General features: G+C 44.4%; 1 pseudogene; it reads left to right on the plus strand.

The window, feature by feature from the left end:
* LOC141023235 (uncharacterized) overlaps positions 1–15,552 on the plus strand; it is a 142,136-nt pseudogene extending 126,584 nt beyond the window's left edge.
* Positions 15,553–17,232: the final 1,680 nt, after the last annotated feature.

Below are 17,232 nucleotides of genomic sequence, written 5' to 3' on the forward strand. Positions count from 1 at the left end.
GGTGGCATTTTTTATTTTTCCCCAGTTTTTTGTTTTCTTTTTTGCTTTATTTGTTTTATTTTGTTTCTACTTACAACAAAATACTTATTTATTTTATTTTATTTTGTTTCTAATTACTTATTTATTTTACTTTATGATAATTCTTTTTGCTATTAAAGTTTCTATGAAAAAAGTTCTTTATGAAAATTCTTTTTTCTTTTAATGATTTTGAACAGAAAATACTTCGATAATTTTAGTTGCATCAATTTTTTATGATTTTAGTTTCAATAATACTAGAGGTTTCTTATAATGTTTTGAACAGAAAATACTTTGTTAATTTTAGTTTCATAAATTTCATTAAAGTTTATTTTATTTTGTTTCTACTTATATATTTTAATAAAGTTTATATTATTTTGTTTCTAATTACTTATTTATTTTATTTGTTATTTTTCTTGCACCATTTTTCATGCATTTACTAATTATTTTGAGCTATAAGACCCTAAAATTGAAAAGCATTTCAAATGAACTCTGAAAAGGTTGAAAGTTGGCATGGTATCATCATTTCATACACATAGCATGTGCAAGAAAGTTGAGAGGGTTACAGCAAAAACTAGATGCACTTCGTGTACAAAACGGACAATGGTATCATACTCGTCTGTTATAAAGTTGGCATGGTGTCATCATAATAGTTGCGGGAGAAAGTCTTCACTTTTTTTTCGCTTGTGTCATTTGCTTATTGCGCCGTAACCATGGATAATCTTCATCGTTTATCAGGATGCTTGGGTTAGCCTTGACTTTGAAGGGAGGAATTTCATGAAACTTTTCATAATCTTCAGACATGTCTGTCTTGCCCTCCACTCCCACAATGTCCCTTTTTCCTGAAAGAACTATGTGGCGCTTTGGCTCATCGTATGATGTATTCGCTTCCTTATCTTTCTTTTTCTCGGTCTGGTAGACATGTCCTTCACATAGATAACCTGTGCCACATCATTGGCTAGCATGAACGGTTCATCAATGTACCCAAGATTGTTCAGATCCACTGTTATCATTCCGTACTATGGGTCTACCTGTACCCCGCCTCCTGACAGATTGACCCATTTGCACTTAAACAAAGGGACCTTAAAATCATGTCTGTAGTCAAGTTCCGATATGTCCATTATGTAACCATAATATGTGTCCTTTCCCCTCGCGGTTGCTGCATCAAAGCGGACACCGCTGTTTTGGTTGGTGCTCTTTTGATCTTGGGCGATCGTGTAAAATGTATTCCCATTTATCTCGTATCCTTTGTAAGTCCATACAGTCAAAGATGGTCCCCTGGACAACGAGTACAACTCATCACAAACAGTGGTGTCACCGCTGAGATGTGTTGCCAACCAACTGCTGAAAGTCCTGATGTGTTCACATGTAATCCAGTCGTCACACTGCTCCGGGTGTTTGGAGCGCAGACTGTTCTTGTTTTCATCGACATACGGGGTCACCAAGGTAGAGTTCTGTAGAATTGTGTAGTGTGCTTGAGACCAAGAATGCCCGTCCCTGCATATTATTGAGTCCGCTCCTAGCATGCCTTTTCCAGTCAGTCTCCCCTCATACCGCGATTTAGGAAGACCTATCTTCTTAAGGCCAGGAATGAAGTCAACACAAAACACAATGACATCCTCTGTTTGATGGCCATGGAGATGCTTCCTTCTGGCCTAGCAAGGTTACGGACATATTTCTTTAGGACTCCCATGAACCTCTCAAATGGGAACATATTGTGTAGAAATATGGGCCCCAGAATGACAATCTCGTCGACTAGATGAACTAGGACGTGCGTCATGATATTGAAGAAGGATGGTGGGAACACCTGCTCGAAACTGACAAGACATTGCGCCACATCACTCCTTAGCCTTGGTATGATTTCTGGATCGATCACCTTCTGAGAGATTGCATTGAGGAATGCACATAGCTTCACAATGGCTAATCGGACGTTTTCCGGTAGTAGCCCCCTCAATGCAACCGGAAGCAGTTGCGTCATAATCACGTGGCAGTCATGAGACTTTAGGTTCTGGAACTTTTTCTCTGGCATATTTATTATTCCCTTTATATTCGAAGAGAAGCCAGTCGGGACCTTCATACTGAGTAGGCATTCAAATAAGATTTCTTTCTCTTCTTTCGTAAGAGCGTAGCTAGCAGGACATTCATACTGCTTCGGAGGCATGCCGTCTTTTTCGTGCAAACGTTGCAGGTCCTCCCGTGCCTCAGGTGTATCTTTTGTCTTCCCATACACGCCCAAGAAGCCTAGCAGGTTCACGCAAAGGTTCTTCGTCACGTGCATCACGTCGATTGAAGAGCGGACCTCTAGGTCTTTCCAGTAGGATAGGTCCAGAAATATAGATTTCTTCTTCCACATGGGTGCGTGTCCCTCAGCGTCATTCGGAACAGCTCGTCCGCCGGGACCCTTTCCAAAGATCACGTGTAAATCATTGACCATAGCAAGTACGTGATCACCGGTACGCATGGCGGGCTTCTTCCGATGATCTGCCTCCCCTTTGAAATGCTTGCCTTTCTTTCAACATTGATGGTTGGTCGGAAGAAACCGACGATGGCCTAGGTACACATTCTTCCTGCATTTGTCCAGGTATATACTTTCAGTGTCATCTAAACAGTGCGTGCATGCGTGGTTTCCCTTGTTTGTCTGTCCTGAAAGGTTACTGAGAGCGGGCCAATCGTTGATGGTTACAAACAGCAACGCGTGCAGGTTAACTTCCTCATGTTTGTGCTCATCCCACGTACGTACACCGTTTCCATTCCACAGTTGTAAAAGTTCTTCAACTATTGGCCTTAGGTACACATCAATGTCGTTGCCGGGTTGCTTAGGGCTTGGATGAGAACTGGCATCATAATGAACTTCCGCCTCATGCACATCCAAGGAGGAAGGTTATATATACATAGAGTCACAGGCCAGGTGCTGTGATTGCTGCTCTGCTCTCCGAAAGGATTAATGGCATCCGCGCTTAAACCAAACCATACGTTCCTTGGGTCAGCTGCAAACTCAGCCCAGTACTTTCTCTCGATTTTTCTCCACTGCGACCCGTCAGCGGGTGCTCTCAACTTCCCGTCTTCTTACGGTCCTCACTGTGCCATCACATCAACTTGGCATGCTCTTCGTTTCTGAACAGATGTTTCAACCGTGGTATTATAGGAGCATACCACATCACCTTCGCAGGAACCCTCTTCCTGGGGGGCTCGCCGTCAACATCACCAGGGTCATCTCGTCTGATCTTATACCGCAATGCACCGCATACCGGGCATGCGTTCAGATCCTTGTAAGCACGTGGTAGAGGATGCAGTCATTAGGGCATGCATGTATCTTCTGCACCTCCAATCCTAGAGGGCATACGACCTTCTTTGCTGCGTATGTACTGTTGGGCAATTAGTTATCCTTTGGAAGCTTCTTCTTCAATATTTTCAGTAGCTTCTCAAATCCTTTGTCAGGCACAACATTCTCTGCCTTCCACTGCAACAATTCCAGTACGGTACCGAGCTTTGTGTTGCCATCTTCGCAGTTGGGGTACAACCCTTTTTTGTGATCCTCTAACATGCGATCGAACTTCAACTTCTCCTTTTGACTTTCGCATTGCGTCCTTGCATCGACAATGACCCGACGGAGATCATCATCATCGGGCACTGGTTCCTCTTGATCTTCAGCAGCTTCCCCCGTTGCAACATCATTGGGCACATCGTCTGGTTCCTCTTGATCTTCAGCAGCTTCCCCCGTTGCAGCATCACCGTATTCAGGGGGCACATAGTTGTCATCGTCCTCTTCTTCTTCGCCGTCTTCCATCATAACCCCTTTTTCTCCGTGCCTCGTCCAAACATTATAGTGTGGCATGAAACCCTTGTAAAGCAGGTGGGTGTGAAGAATTTTCCGGTCAGAGTAAGACTTCGTATTCCCACATGTAGGGCATGGACAACACATAAAACCATTCTGCTTGTTTGCCTCAGCCACTTCGAGAAAATCATGCACGCCCTTAATGTACTCGGAGGTGTGTCTGTCACCGTACATCCATTGCCGGTTCATCTGCGTGCATTATATATAATTAAGTGTGTCAAAAACCATTACAGAACATCATGAATAGATAATTAAGTGATCAAATTAATAGAAGTTCATCATCACATTAAAACCAAAGTACATACGTAGTTCTCATCTAACAACATATAGCTCTCCAGAGCATCTAATTAATTAAACCATACATTGAAACTATGTAAAACATTTCAATGCGAAAACAAATGTGATCATAATCGCAACCAAGGTAACAATTGATCCAACGGCATAATGATACCAAGCCTCGGTATGAATGGCATATTTTCTAATCTTTCTAATCTTCAAGCGCATTGCATCCATCTTGATCTTGTGATCATCGACGACATCCGCAACATGCAACTCCAATATCATCATCTCCTCCTCAATTTTTTTATTTTTTCCTTCAAGTAATTGTTTTATTCTTCAACTAAATTTAACCTCTCGAGAATAGGGTCGGTTGGAATTTCCGGTTCAACCACCTCCTACATAAATAAAATCTATGTCATGTTGGTCGGCATAATTGTCATAAACAATAAATGAACCAAATAGTTATAAAATGATAATATATACCACATCCGAATCATAGACAGGACGAGGGTTGACGGGGGCGGATACCAAACCATCGCACTATGTAATAAGAAGGAATAATAAAAGTAACAAAATTAGACAAGTATCTATCTGAAGTAAGAATTTTTTTTCTTTCAGAAAGAAGATAAGAACAAGAGGCTCACCATGGTGGTGCTGGCGACGAGATCGGCGCGAGTGATCAACGGCGGTGAAGACGGGGACGGGACGTGACGGACTGCTAAACATAGAAAAATCTCGGGGAAAATGGAGCTCGGAGGTCGAGTTTCGAGAGGAGAAAGATTAACTAGTGTGGCTCAGACATTTCATCGAACAGCTCATGTGCATAGGAGGTGAGCTAGAGCACCCAAATGCCCTCCCCTCGACGGCCAGAAAAAATAGAGCATTGTGGAGTGCTCTGCTACGGCGATGTGGTATATATAGGCAGCTCATTTGTCCCGGTTCGTGGCTAGAGCCGGTACTAAATCCGGGCCTTCTGTCCCGGTTCATGCCAAGAACCGGGACCAATGGTTGTGGGCCAGGAGCGAGGCCCATTAGTCCCGGTTCATGCCTCTAACCGGGACAAATGGTTCCATACGAACCGGGACCAATGCCCACGAGGCCCCGGCCAGCCCACTGGGCTCACGAACCGGAACGAATGCCCCCATGGGTCCCGGTTTGTGACTAAACCGGGACTAATGGGCTTGCCATGCCCGAACGAAAGCCCTGTTTTCTACTAGTGTTCCTCATCCCCCGTATCGAAGGAGATGCCCTTTCCCACAGCATCACCTGGATTCCAAGGAGCGGCCTAAAGCAAACCAATCTTGATGGTCAGCTGCATCTGAAGTAGGAAGAATCGAGAGCAGATTGGTGTTGGATTAAGGAAGATAACTTCCCGGTGTTCTGCATGCGCTGAACAGAGAGGGTTTGGCATGGCAAGGATTGATGCTACCTCACAAGAACGACGTCAAGATCAACCTCGCTCTGGACCACATCATCCGCCTCAAGGCTACCGTCCTAACCATTGAGATGGTAGGCACTGATTTCCTTTGGCCCCACATCACCCCTCTACAGAAAAAGGAACGACGCACTTAGGAGTACAAATTGTTGCTGACATCATGCGGATGCATACTAGGCTTGGTAGCTACCTGATAGTGTTACAGCACGTCAGCCTCTATCATCAGCTCTTCCGCACCACCGACAAGTGCCACTTGCCAGCAAAGGTGGTTCCTTTGTGCATCAACTCCACCAAGGACTCGATCTTGATGATGATGCCATCATGCAATGCCCAAGGAGTCGAAGCCGACTAGCAGCAGCCATCCGCTAATGAAGTGAAGGCGTGGCCCCAGAAGGACTTGATCGGAGACACCACCAACAAGGAACTGGCTTATATTTCTAGGAAGGCGGCAAAAACACAAATGGCAGGATGTGCCAGTGGTTGCTGGTCTATGGCAACCAAAGAAGAAGAAGCTATTGATGAAGAAAAACTGACCAAAGAGCCGCAAGAGGAGCTTGCCGGGGAACTGGGCGACAAAGCCCCTCAAGAAGACGAGCAAGAGGAGCCCCCAGTTCCCCCTGTTCCGAAGATGAAGGCTTGTGTTCTCGCGAAAGCAGTCTCCGGAGAACCAGTATGCCCTCCTCGTGAGGGAATGAGCTTGTCGAGAAGAAGTGGACCACCAAGGTTGCCTCACAACAAGGTGCTCGACGACAAGCTTCACAGCAGCAGCAGCAGCAGACTAGGCACACATCCTTCAGGTGCCCAGCTGTATCAGCTGCCAGTGGAGCTTAGCCTTCATAGCCCACAGCTGCTCCGGCAACCAAGTGTGCTAGAATGCCCCTGATACGTCTTCAACGTATGTATAATTTTTGATTGTTTCATGCTGTTATATTATCATTCTTGGATGTTTTACAATCATTTTATAGCAACTTTATATCATTTTTTGGGACTAACCTATTGACATAGTGCGCAATGCTAGTTGCTGTTTTTTTGTTTGTTTTTTACATCGCGGAAAATCAATAACAAGCGGAGTCCAAACACATCGAAACTTTTTGGAAATTTTTTCTGGACTAGAAGACACCCGGTGGGCCGAAGAAGTATCAGAGAGGAGCTCCGAGGGGAGCACAACCCACCAGGGCGCGCCTGGGGGGCCAAGCACGCCCAGGTGGGTTGTGCCCACCTCGGTGGCCTCCCGCACCGCCTTTTCGCCCTATAAATTGCCAAGTATTCCAAAAACCCCGAAGATAACCCTAGATCGGAAGTTTCGCCGCCGCAAGCCTTTGTTGCCACGAAAAACTAATCGGGAGCCCGTTCTGGCACCCTGCTGGAGGGGGAAATCATCGCCGGTGGCCATCTTCATTATGCCGGCGGCCACCATGATGAGGAGGGAGTAGTCTACCCTCGGGGCTGAGGGTTTGTACCAGTAGCTATGTGTTTAATCTCTCTCTCTCTCTCTCGTGTTCTTGTGATGTCATTATCTTGATGTATCGTGGGCTTTGTTAATATAGTTGGATCATATGGTGTTTCCCCTCTCTATCTTGTCGTGAATTAAGTTTTCTCGCTGAGATTTTGTTTTATCAGATTGAATACTTTTATGGATTAGAGAACACTTGATGTTTGTCTTGCTATGAATACCCGTGGTGACAATGGGGTATCATATTGATTCACTTGGTATGTGTTTTGGCATTCAACTCGCGGATACCCGAGGTGACTTTGGAGTAATCTATGCATAGGGGTTGATGCACGTTCTCGTCTTTGTTTCTCCGGTAGAAATCCTGAGGCACTCTTTGAGGTTCTTTGTGTTGGATTATGAATCTGAAATTGTTTGATGCATATCGTATAATCAACTCACGGATACTCGCGGTGACATTGGAGTATCTAGGTGACATTAGAGTTGGATGATGTGTATCATATGGTGTTATTTTAGTACAAAATCTTTGTTAGATTGATCAGAAAGAAAAGCTTGGTGTTATTTTAGTACGAACTCTAGGATAGATTGATCGAAAAGAATAGCGTCGAGGTGGTTTCGTACCCTACAAATAATTTCGTCTTATCTTCTCTGCTAGATAGGATCTTTGAAGTGATTCTTCATCGCGCTTTGAGGGATGGTTATATGATCCAATTATATTAGCATTGTTGAGAGATTGCACAAGCGAAATTACGGACCCTAGGCCTCATTTTCAAGTATTGCAATACCGTTTGTGCTCACTTTTGTTACTCGTTACCTTGCTGTTTTTTATTGTTCCTATTACAAAAACCAATATCTACTATCATTACTATGCTTGTATCACCATCTCTTCGCCAAACTAGTGCACCTATACAAATTACCATTGTATTTGGTGTGTTGGAGACAAAAGAGACTTTTTATTATTTGGTTGCAGGGTTGTTTGAGACAGACCATCTTCATCCTATGCCTCCCACGGATTGATAAACCTTAGGTCATCCATTTGAGGGAAATTTGCTATTGTCGTACAAAACTTTGTGCTTGGAGGCCCAACACGAGTCTACAAGAATAAGTTTTGTAGTAGACATCAACCTCTTTTCTGGCACCGTTGCCGGGGAGGTGAGTGCATCAAGATATATCTTTAGATCTTGCAATAGAATCTTTTAGTTTCTTGTTCAATCACAAGTTTGGTTTATAAAAGAAAACTACAAAAAATGGAGTTGAGGTTGCATCATATTATTCATCTTTATAATGTCTTTCATGAAAATGATGGAAAGGAAAATTGTGCTCAATTGATAGAAGAAGAATTCTATAAAATGTTTGACAAAAAATATTTGAATGATGAGTGTGATTGCAATGTTGTTGGCATGAACTCTTTGAAAATCCATGATGCTAACGATATGCAAAGCCATTAGCTTGGGGATGCTATGTTTGGTGAAAATGATATTTTTAGTCCCCATTGTTTTGATGAGAAAATTTATTATGATGATTGCATGCCTCCTATTTATGATGATTATATTGATGAAAGTGGATTTGGAGAGGTCATGACTTTATTTAGTGATGAATCCACTATTTTGGAAGAGGTTTCAATTGACTATGATAAAAAAAGTTGCTATCTATGATGATTATGGTGATGACATGTATGCTATATTGAATAATGATAACCATGAAACTTGTCATCGTGATTTTAATTTTCAATATCATGATAGTTATTTTGTTGAGTTTGCTCCCACCACTATTATGGATGAGAAGAAATTTGCTCATGTGGGGAGTAATAAAAATTCTATGCTTGTAGATCATGAAAATAATTCTTCATGTGAAAGTTATATTGTTGAATTCATTCATAATGATACTGAAAATTATTATGAGAGAGGAACACATGCTTTTACATATCTCAAAAACATCAAGTTTTCTCTCTTTATGTTGAAAGTTTTGATGCCATGCTTGTTTTACGTTCCTATGCTACTTGATTCTTGCTTCCATAAATTGTTTGCTCACAAAATCCCTATGCATAGGAAGTGGGTTAGACTTAAATGTGCTAGTCATTTGCTTCACGATGCTCTCTTTGTGTTTCAATTCTTATCTTCAATGTGAGCATCATTGAAATCATCATGCCTAGCAAAAAGGCATTAAAGAAAGGCGCTTGTTGGGAGACAACACAACATTTAACCCTAAGATACTGTAGTAATCATGTTTTATAGCTTTTGTTTCAATAAAGTGCCACTACTAGGGAAAACCTTATACACAGAAACTTACCAGTAGCACTGGACAAAAAGAAGTGCTACTATAATTTACCACTTGCGCATGTTATCCAAACGCGCTGCAGCTAAGATCATAGCAGTAGCGCGTCTAACTGTAGAGGCTCTACTACTACAATTCCCATGACTATTCTCGCAAGGCTACCTATAGTAGTAGCGTGCCTAAGGAAAGCGTGCTGCTGCTAAGATTGTTGTAGCAGCGTGTTTCGCGCAGGAAGCGCTACTGCTAAGGAAAGGAAAATAAAATGAAAACATATACAAAAGTAAATGAAAATGAAAGAAATAGAAAAAGGGGAAGGAAAAAAGAAAATGTGAATGAAAATAAATGAAAAAGAAAAATACAGGAGAAATGCATAGTAGCAGCGGGCTTTATGGACAAGCGCTATAGCTAATGTAGCAGTAGCGCTTTCCGTGGAACGTGCTGCTGCTACTTTCCACTTAACCAACCGTTCTTCTTCCCCAATGCCCACTTCCCCCAAATCCAACACGCGTGCTGTCGCCGCCGTCATCGCCCGGCCGCCGGGCGCTCTCCCGTCACCCTCTGCACGCCGTTGACGCCGCCCCCGACCTCGACGCCGCCCCCGACCCCGACCTCGACGCCCCCCTGCATCGCGCCCTCCGCCGTGCGAGCGCCGCGACCCCGTCCCCGACCTCGACGCCGCGTGCCCCTCTCCCTAACTCCGCCGGCGCCCGAGGTGAGCATGCCCTCCTCCTCCTCCCCCTACCTCTGCCTAGCTATGGTTCTTAGGGTTAAATTTCAGAGTTCATCTAATTAGTTAGGGTTCATCAAATTAGATGCTAATTATGGCAGTAGTTGTTAAATAGAATTAGTTTTAGAGTTCATAAAATTAGTTAGGGTTAAATTTCAGAGTTCATCAAATTAGTTAGGGTTAAATTTTAGAGTTCATCAAATTAGTTAGGGTTCATTAAATTTTAGAGTTCATCAAATTAGTTAGGGTTAAATTTTAGACTTCATCTAACTAGTTTTTTTTACTGTTTTTAGTAAGTGTTTAATAGAATTAGTAAGAAAATTAATATAACCAGTTGACCTAGTTTATTTTTAGTAAAAACTAGTTTATTTTTATTTATCGTAAGTGCTTAATTGAACTAGTTGAGTTAATACAACTATATTATTTTTAATACGAAAATTAATAGAACTAGTTTACTCTTTTAGTTAAAGCAATTATTCCCGCATCGACGTCGACGATGCCTATCCCGCATCCTCGTCGTCGAGTCGGCGGAGGACACCTACGTCACCAAATGGGCCATGTCCAGGACTGGGCTCAGCCGAGGTGGGACTGGGAGGCGCTACCTACCGGGGGGCACAGGTTGGTGAGGAGTCAGCCCGTCGTTGACCCGAACCTTCTTTGGTGGCGGTCGCGTGGGCCAGTGATGGTCCAGAGGCTCGAGACCCCGCGAAGGTGGTGCGTCACCGTGTCAGTGAGGAGGACGTGCACGTCCGTCGCTACTTGTTTGCGTTGGAGCACAGGTTCTCCAGGGATCTCACTGGAGCTATGATCCTGTGATGGTTCCTTCTCTGTGGGTGTCCACCGCCCGCGCCGATACCCGTCGTGCGCTAGGGTTTTAGTTGTATTAATGATGTTATATGTATGATACTAATTGGGATGTATTAGTGATAATACACTAGTAGAAAACATGGCTTTCGTTCGGGCATGGCAAGCGCATTAGTCCCGGTTCAGTCACGAACCGGGACCCATGGGGGCATTCGTCCCGGTTCGTGAGCCCAGCGGGGAGGCCGGGGCCTCGTGGGCATTTGTCCCGGTTCGTATGGACCCATTTGTGCCGGTTCTAGGCACGAACTGGGACCAACGGTCCTCGCTCCTGGCCCACTACCATTGGTCCTGGTTCGTGGCTCGAACCGGGACAGAAGGCTGAGCTTTAGTCCCGGTTTCTACCACGAACCGGGACAAATGAGTTGCCTATATATACCCCATCGCCACAGCAGAGCACTCCACAATGCTCTATTTTTTCTAGCCGGCGAGGGGAGGGCGCTTGGGTGCTTTAGCTCACCTCCTATGCACATGAGGTGTTCGATGAAATGTCTGAGCCACACTAGTTAATCTTTCTCCTCTCGAAACTCGACCTCCGAGCTCCATTTTCCCCGAGATTTGTCTAGGTTTAGCGGTCCATCACGTCCCGTCCCCGTCTTCACCGCCATCGATCGCCCTCGCCGATCTCGTCGCCAGCACCACCGTGGTGAGCCTCTTGTTCTTATCTTCTTTCTGAAAGAAAAAAAATTCTTAATTTAGATAGATACTTGTCTAATTTTGTTACTTTTATTATTCCTTCTTATTACATAGCCCGATGGTTTTGGTATCCGCCCCCGTCGGCCCTCGTCCTGTCTATGATTCGGATGTGGTATATATTATCTTTTTAGAACTATTTGGTTCATTTATTGTTTATGACAAATATGCCGACCAACGTGACATAGATTTTATTTTTCTAGGAGGTGGTTGAACCGGAAATTCCAACCGACCCTATTGTCGAGAGGTTGAATTTAGTTGAAGAAGAAAACAATTACTTGAAGGAAAAAATAAAAAAAATTGAGGAGGAGAAGATGATATTGGAGTTGCATGTTGCGGATGTCGTCGATGATCACAAGATCAAGATGGATGCAATGCGCTTGAAGATTAGAAAGATTAGAAAATATGCCATTCATACCGAGGCTTGGTATCATTATGCCGTTGGATCAATTGTTACCTTGGTTGCGATTATGATCGCATTTGTTTTCGCATTGAAATGTTTTACATAGTTTCAATGTATGGTTTAATTAATTAGATGCTCTAGAGAGCTATATGTTGTTAGATGAGAACTATGTATGTACTTTGGTTTTAATGTGATGATGAACTTCTATTAATTTGGTCACTTAATTATCTATTCATGATGTTCTGTAATGATTTTGACACACTTAATTATATATAATGCATGCAGATGAACCGGCAATGGATGTACGGTGACAGACACACCTCCGAGTACATTAAGGGCGTGCATGATTTTCTCGAAGTGGCTGAGGCAAACAAGCAAAATGGTTTTATGTGTTGTCCATGCCCTACATGTGGGAATACGAAGTCTTACTCTGACCGGAAAATCCTTCACACCCACCTGCTTTACAAGGGTTTCATGCCACACTATAATGTTTGGACGAGGCACGGAGAAATAGGGGTTATGATGGAAGACGACGAAGAAGAAGAGGACGATGACAACTATGTGCCACCTGAATACGGTGATGCTGCAACGGGGGAAGCTGCTGAAGATCAAGAGGAACCAGACGATGTGCCCAATGATGCTGCAAGGGGGGAAGCTGTTGAAGATGAAGAGGAACTAGTGCCCGATATGAACGCATGCCCGTTATGCGGTGCGTACAAGGATCTGAACGCATGCCCGGTATGCGGTGCATTGCGGTATAAGATCAGACGAGATGACCCTGGTGATGTTGACGGCGAGCCCCCCAGGAAGAGGGTTCCTGCGAAGGTGATGTGGTATGCTCCTATAATACCACGGTTGAAACGTCTGTTCAGAAACGAAGAGCATGCCAAGTTGATGCGATGGCACAGTGAGGACCGTAAGAAAGACGGGAAGTTGAGAGCACCCGCTGACGGGTCGCAGTGGAGAAAAATCAAGAGAAAGTACTGGGCTGAGTTTGCAGCTGACCCAAGGAACGTATGGTTTGGTTTAAGCGCGGATGGCATTAATCCTTTCGGGGAGCAGAGCAGCAATCACAGCACCTGGCCCGTGACTCTATGTATGTATAACCTTCCTGCTTGGAGTGCATGAAGTGAAAGTTCATTATGATGCCAGTTCTCATCCAAGGCCCTAAGCAACCCGGCAACGACATTGATGTGTACCTAAGGCCATTAGTTGAAGAACTTTTACAGCTGTGGAATGGAAACGGTGTACGTACGCGGGATGAGCACAAACATGAGGACTTTAACCTGCACGCGTTGCTGTTTGTAACCATCAACGATTGGCCCGCTCTCAGTAACCTTTGAGAACAGACAAACAAGGGATACCACGCATGCACGCACTGTTTAGATGACACTGAAAGTATATACCTGGACAAATGCAGGAAGAATGTGTACCTGGGCCATCGTCGATTTCTTCCGACCAACCATCAATGTTGAAAGAAAGTCAAGCATTTCAAAGGCGAGGCAGATCATCGGAAGAAGCCCGCCATGCATACCGGTGATCACGTACTTGCTATGGTCAATGATTTACACATAATCTTTGGAAAGGGTCCCGGCGGACTAGCTGTTCCGAATGACGCTGAGGGACACGCACCCATGTGGAAGAAGAAATCTATATTTTGGGACCTACCCTACTGGAAAGTCCTAGAGGTCCGCTCTTCAATCGACGCGATGCACGTGACGAAGAACCTTTGCGTGAACCTGCTAGGCTTCTTGGGCGTGTATGGGAAGACAAAAGATACACCTGAGGCACAGGAGGACCTGCAACGTTTGCACGAAAAAGACGGCATGCCTCCGAAGCAGTATCAAGGTCCTGCCAGCTACGCTCTTACGAAAGAAGAGAAAGAAATCTTCTTTGAATGCCTGCTTAGTATGAAGGTCCCGACAGGCTTCTCGTCGAATATAAAGGGAATAATAAATATGCTAGAGAAAAAATCCAGAACCTAAAGTCTCATGACTGCCACGTGATTATGACGCAACTGCTTCCGGTTGCATTGAGGGGGCTTCTACCGGAAAACGTCCGATTAGCCATTGTGAAGCTATGTGCATTCCTCAATGCAATATCTCAGAAGGTGATCGATCCAGAAATCATACCAAGGCTAAGGAGTGATGTGGCGCAATGTCTTGTCAGTTTCAAGCTGGTATTCCCACCATCCTTCTTCAATATCATGACGCACGTCCTAGTTCATCTAGTCGACGAGATTGTCATTCTGGGGCCCATATTGCTACACAATATGTTCCCATTTGAGAGTTTCATGGGAGTCCTAAAGAAATATGTCCGTAACCTTGCTAGGCCAGAAGGAAGCATCTCCATGGCCATCAAACAGAGGATGTCATTGGGTTTTGTGTTGACTTCATTCCTGGCCTTAAGAAGTTAGGTCTTCCTAAATCGCGGTATGAGGGGAGACTGACTGGAAAAGGCACGCTAGGAGCGGACTCAATAATATGCAGGGACGGGCATTCTTGGTCTCAAGCACACTACACAGTTCTACAGAACTCTACCTTGGTGACCCTGTATGTCGATGAACACAAGAACAGTCTGCGCCCCAAACACCAGGAGCAGTGTGACGACTGGATTACATGTGAACACATCAGGACTTTCAGCAGTTGGTTGGAAACACGTCTCAGAGGTGACACCACTGTTTGTGATGAGTTATACTCGTTGTCCAGGGGACCATCTTCGACTGTATTGACTTACAAAGGATACGAGATAAATGGGAATACATTTTACACGATCTCCCAAGATCAAAAGAGCACCGACCAAAACAGCGGTGCCCGCTTTGATGTAGCAACCGAGAGGGGAAAGGACACGTATTATGGTTACATAATGGACATATGGGAACTTGACTACGGACATGATTTTAAGGTCCCTTTGTTTAAGTGCAAACGGGTCAATCTGTCAGGAGGCGGGGTACATGTAGACCCACAGTAGGGAATGACAGCAGTGGATCTGAACACTCTTGGGTACACGGACGAACCGTTCGTCCTAGCCAATGATGTGGCACAGGTTATCTATGTGAAGGACATGTCTACCAGACCGAGAAAAAGAAAAGATAAGGAAGCGAATACATCATACGATGAGCCAAAGCGCCAGATTATGAAAAGTTTCATGAAATTCCTCCCTTCAAAGTCAAGGCTGACCCAAGTATCCTGATAAACGATGAAGATTATCCGTGGTTACGGCGCTATAAGCAAATGACACAAGCGAAGAAAAAGTGAAGACTTTCTCCCGCAACTATTATGATGATACCATGCCAACTTTGTAACAGACGAGTATGATACCATTGTCCGTTTTGTACACGAAGTGCATCTAGTTTTTGCCGTAACCCTCTCAACTTTCTTGCATATGCTATGTGGATGAAATGATGATACCATGCCAACTTTCAACCTTTTCAGAGTTCATTTGAAATGCTTTTCAATTTTAGGGTCTTATAGCTCAAAATAATTAGTAAATGCATGAAAAATAACAAATAAAATAAATAAGTAATTAGAAACAAAATAATATAAACTTTATTAAAATATATAAGTAGAAACAAAATAAAATAAACTTTAATAGAATTTATGAAACTAAAATTAACAAAGTATTTTCTGTTCAAAACATTATAAGAAACCTCTAGTATTATTGAAAGTAAAATCATAAAAAATTGATGCAACTAAAATTATCGAAGTATTTTCTGTTCAAAATCATTAAAAGCAAAAAGAATTTTCATAAAAAACTTTTTTTTGATAGAAACTTTAATAGCAAAAAGAATTATCATAAAGTAAAATAAATAAGTAATTAGAAACAAAATAAAATAAAATAAATAAGTATTTTGTTGTAAGTAGAAACAAAATAAAATAATAAAGCAAAAAAGAAAACAAAAAAACTGGGAAATAAATAGAAAGATGCCACGTACCGGGCCACCACGGCCTAAATACAACTAGAAACCCATCAATGGGCCAGGATTCAGGCCCGCAGAAGGCCCAGCAGGCCCACAGGCATAGCAGCGCAAGATTAGGCCCGTAAGCCGGCAATGGAGAGGAGCTCGAGAGGGTTGGCGCAGGAGCGCTTATAAACCACTCTCGAGCTCTCTCAACTAGCGAGGTCGGACTAAACTTTGGCCGCGACGCGGGCAGAACATGTCCTTTGGTCCCGGTTGGTGGCACCAACCGGGACTAAAGGGGTGTATTGGTCCCGATTCGTGGCACCAACCGGAACCAGTGCCCCCCCTTTAGTCCCGCTTGGTGCCACCAACCGGGACCAAAGGCCGCCGCTTCCCGCCCTTTGGGCTGCTGAAAAGAGACCTTTGGTCCCGGTTGGTGCCACCAACCGGGACTAAAGGGTGCATTAGTTCCGGTTGGTGCCACGAACCGGGACCAAAGCTCTTGGTATATAACCAACACTTGTGAAAATTTTCATCTTCATCTCGCAGTTGCCCCTGACGACCCCTCGACGACATCGACGCCGCTAGGCTGCCCCGACGCCGCCCGCCGCCCCCGCCGTCGCCGTCGCCCGCGCCCGTCCTCGCCGTCGGCCGCGCCCGTCCTCGCCGTCGGCCGCGCCCTCGCCCTCGCCGCGCCCTCGCCCGACGTCGTCGCCGCGCGCCGTCCCTGCCCCGACGCGCGCCGCCCTTGCCCCGCGTCCTCGCCGTCGCCGCGCCCTCGCCCGCCGCCGTCACCCGCGCCCGTCGTCGCCGTCGCCTACGCCCTCGCCGTCGCCACGCCCTCGGCCGACGTCGTCGCCGCGCGCCGTCCCTACCCCGACGCGCGCCCTCGCCGTCGCCGCGCCCTCGCCCGTCGCCGTCGCCCGCGCCCTCGCCGTCGCCGACTGTAATGATGTTTTAAATATATTTTTTAGATATATGTATTTTTTATGTATGTTCATATATGTATGTATGTATTTTTTACATGTTTTTGTATGTATGTATGTATTTTTTCAACTGTAACGATGTTTTAAAAATACATATATGCAAAAGTTAGATTTTTAGAAAGGAATTTGAATAGCTTTTCAGCAAGGAATTTGAATCTGGTTCAAATTTCATTTGAATGAAATTTGAAAAGTTTTGAACTTTGGATCAGAAGGTTTTTGGTGAAATGGAGTGTGGGTACTGTCATGAAGTTGGAGTAATTTTTGTGGTTGTAAAAGAGTTAGGAAAAGTTTTATATATGCAAAAGTTACATTTTTAGAAAAGTTTTATGTATCTAGCTAGGAAAGGAAGAAGAAGAAAAAGAAGGAGAGGAAA

This window comes from Aegilops tauschii, chromosome 5, assembly GCF_002575655.3.
Source record: "Aegilops tauschii subsp. strangulata cultivar AL8/78 chromosome 5, Aet v6.0, whole genome shotgun sequence".
Classification (NCBI taxonomy): Eukaryota; Viridiplantae; Streptophyta; class Magnoliopsida; order Poales; family Poaceae; genus Aegilops; species Aegilops tauschii.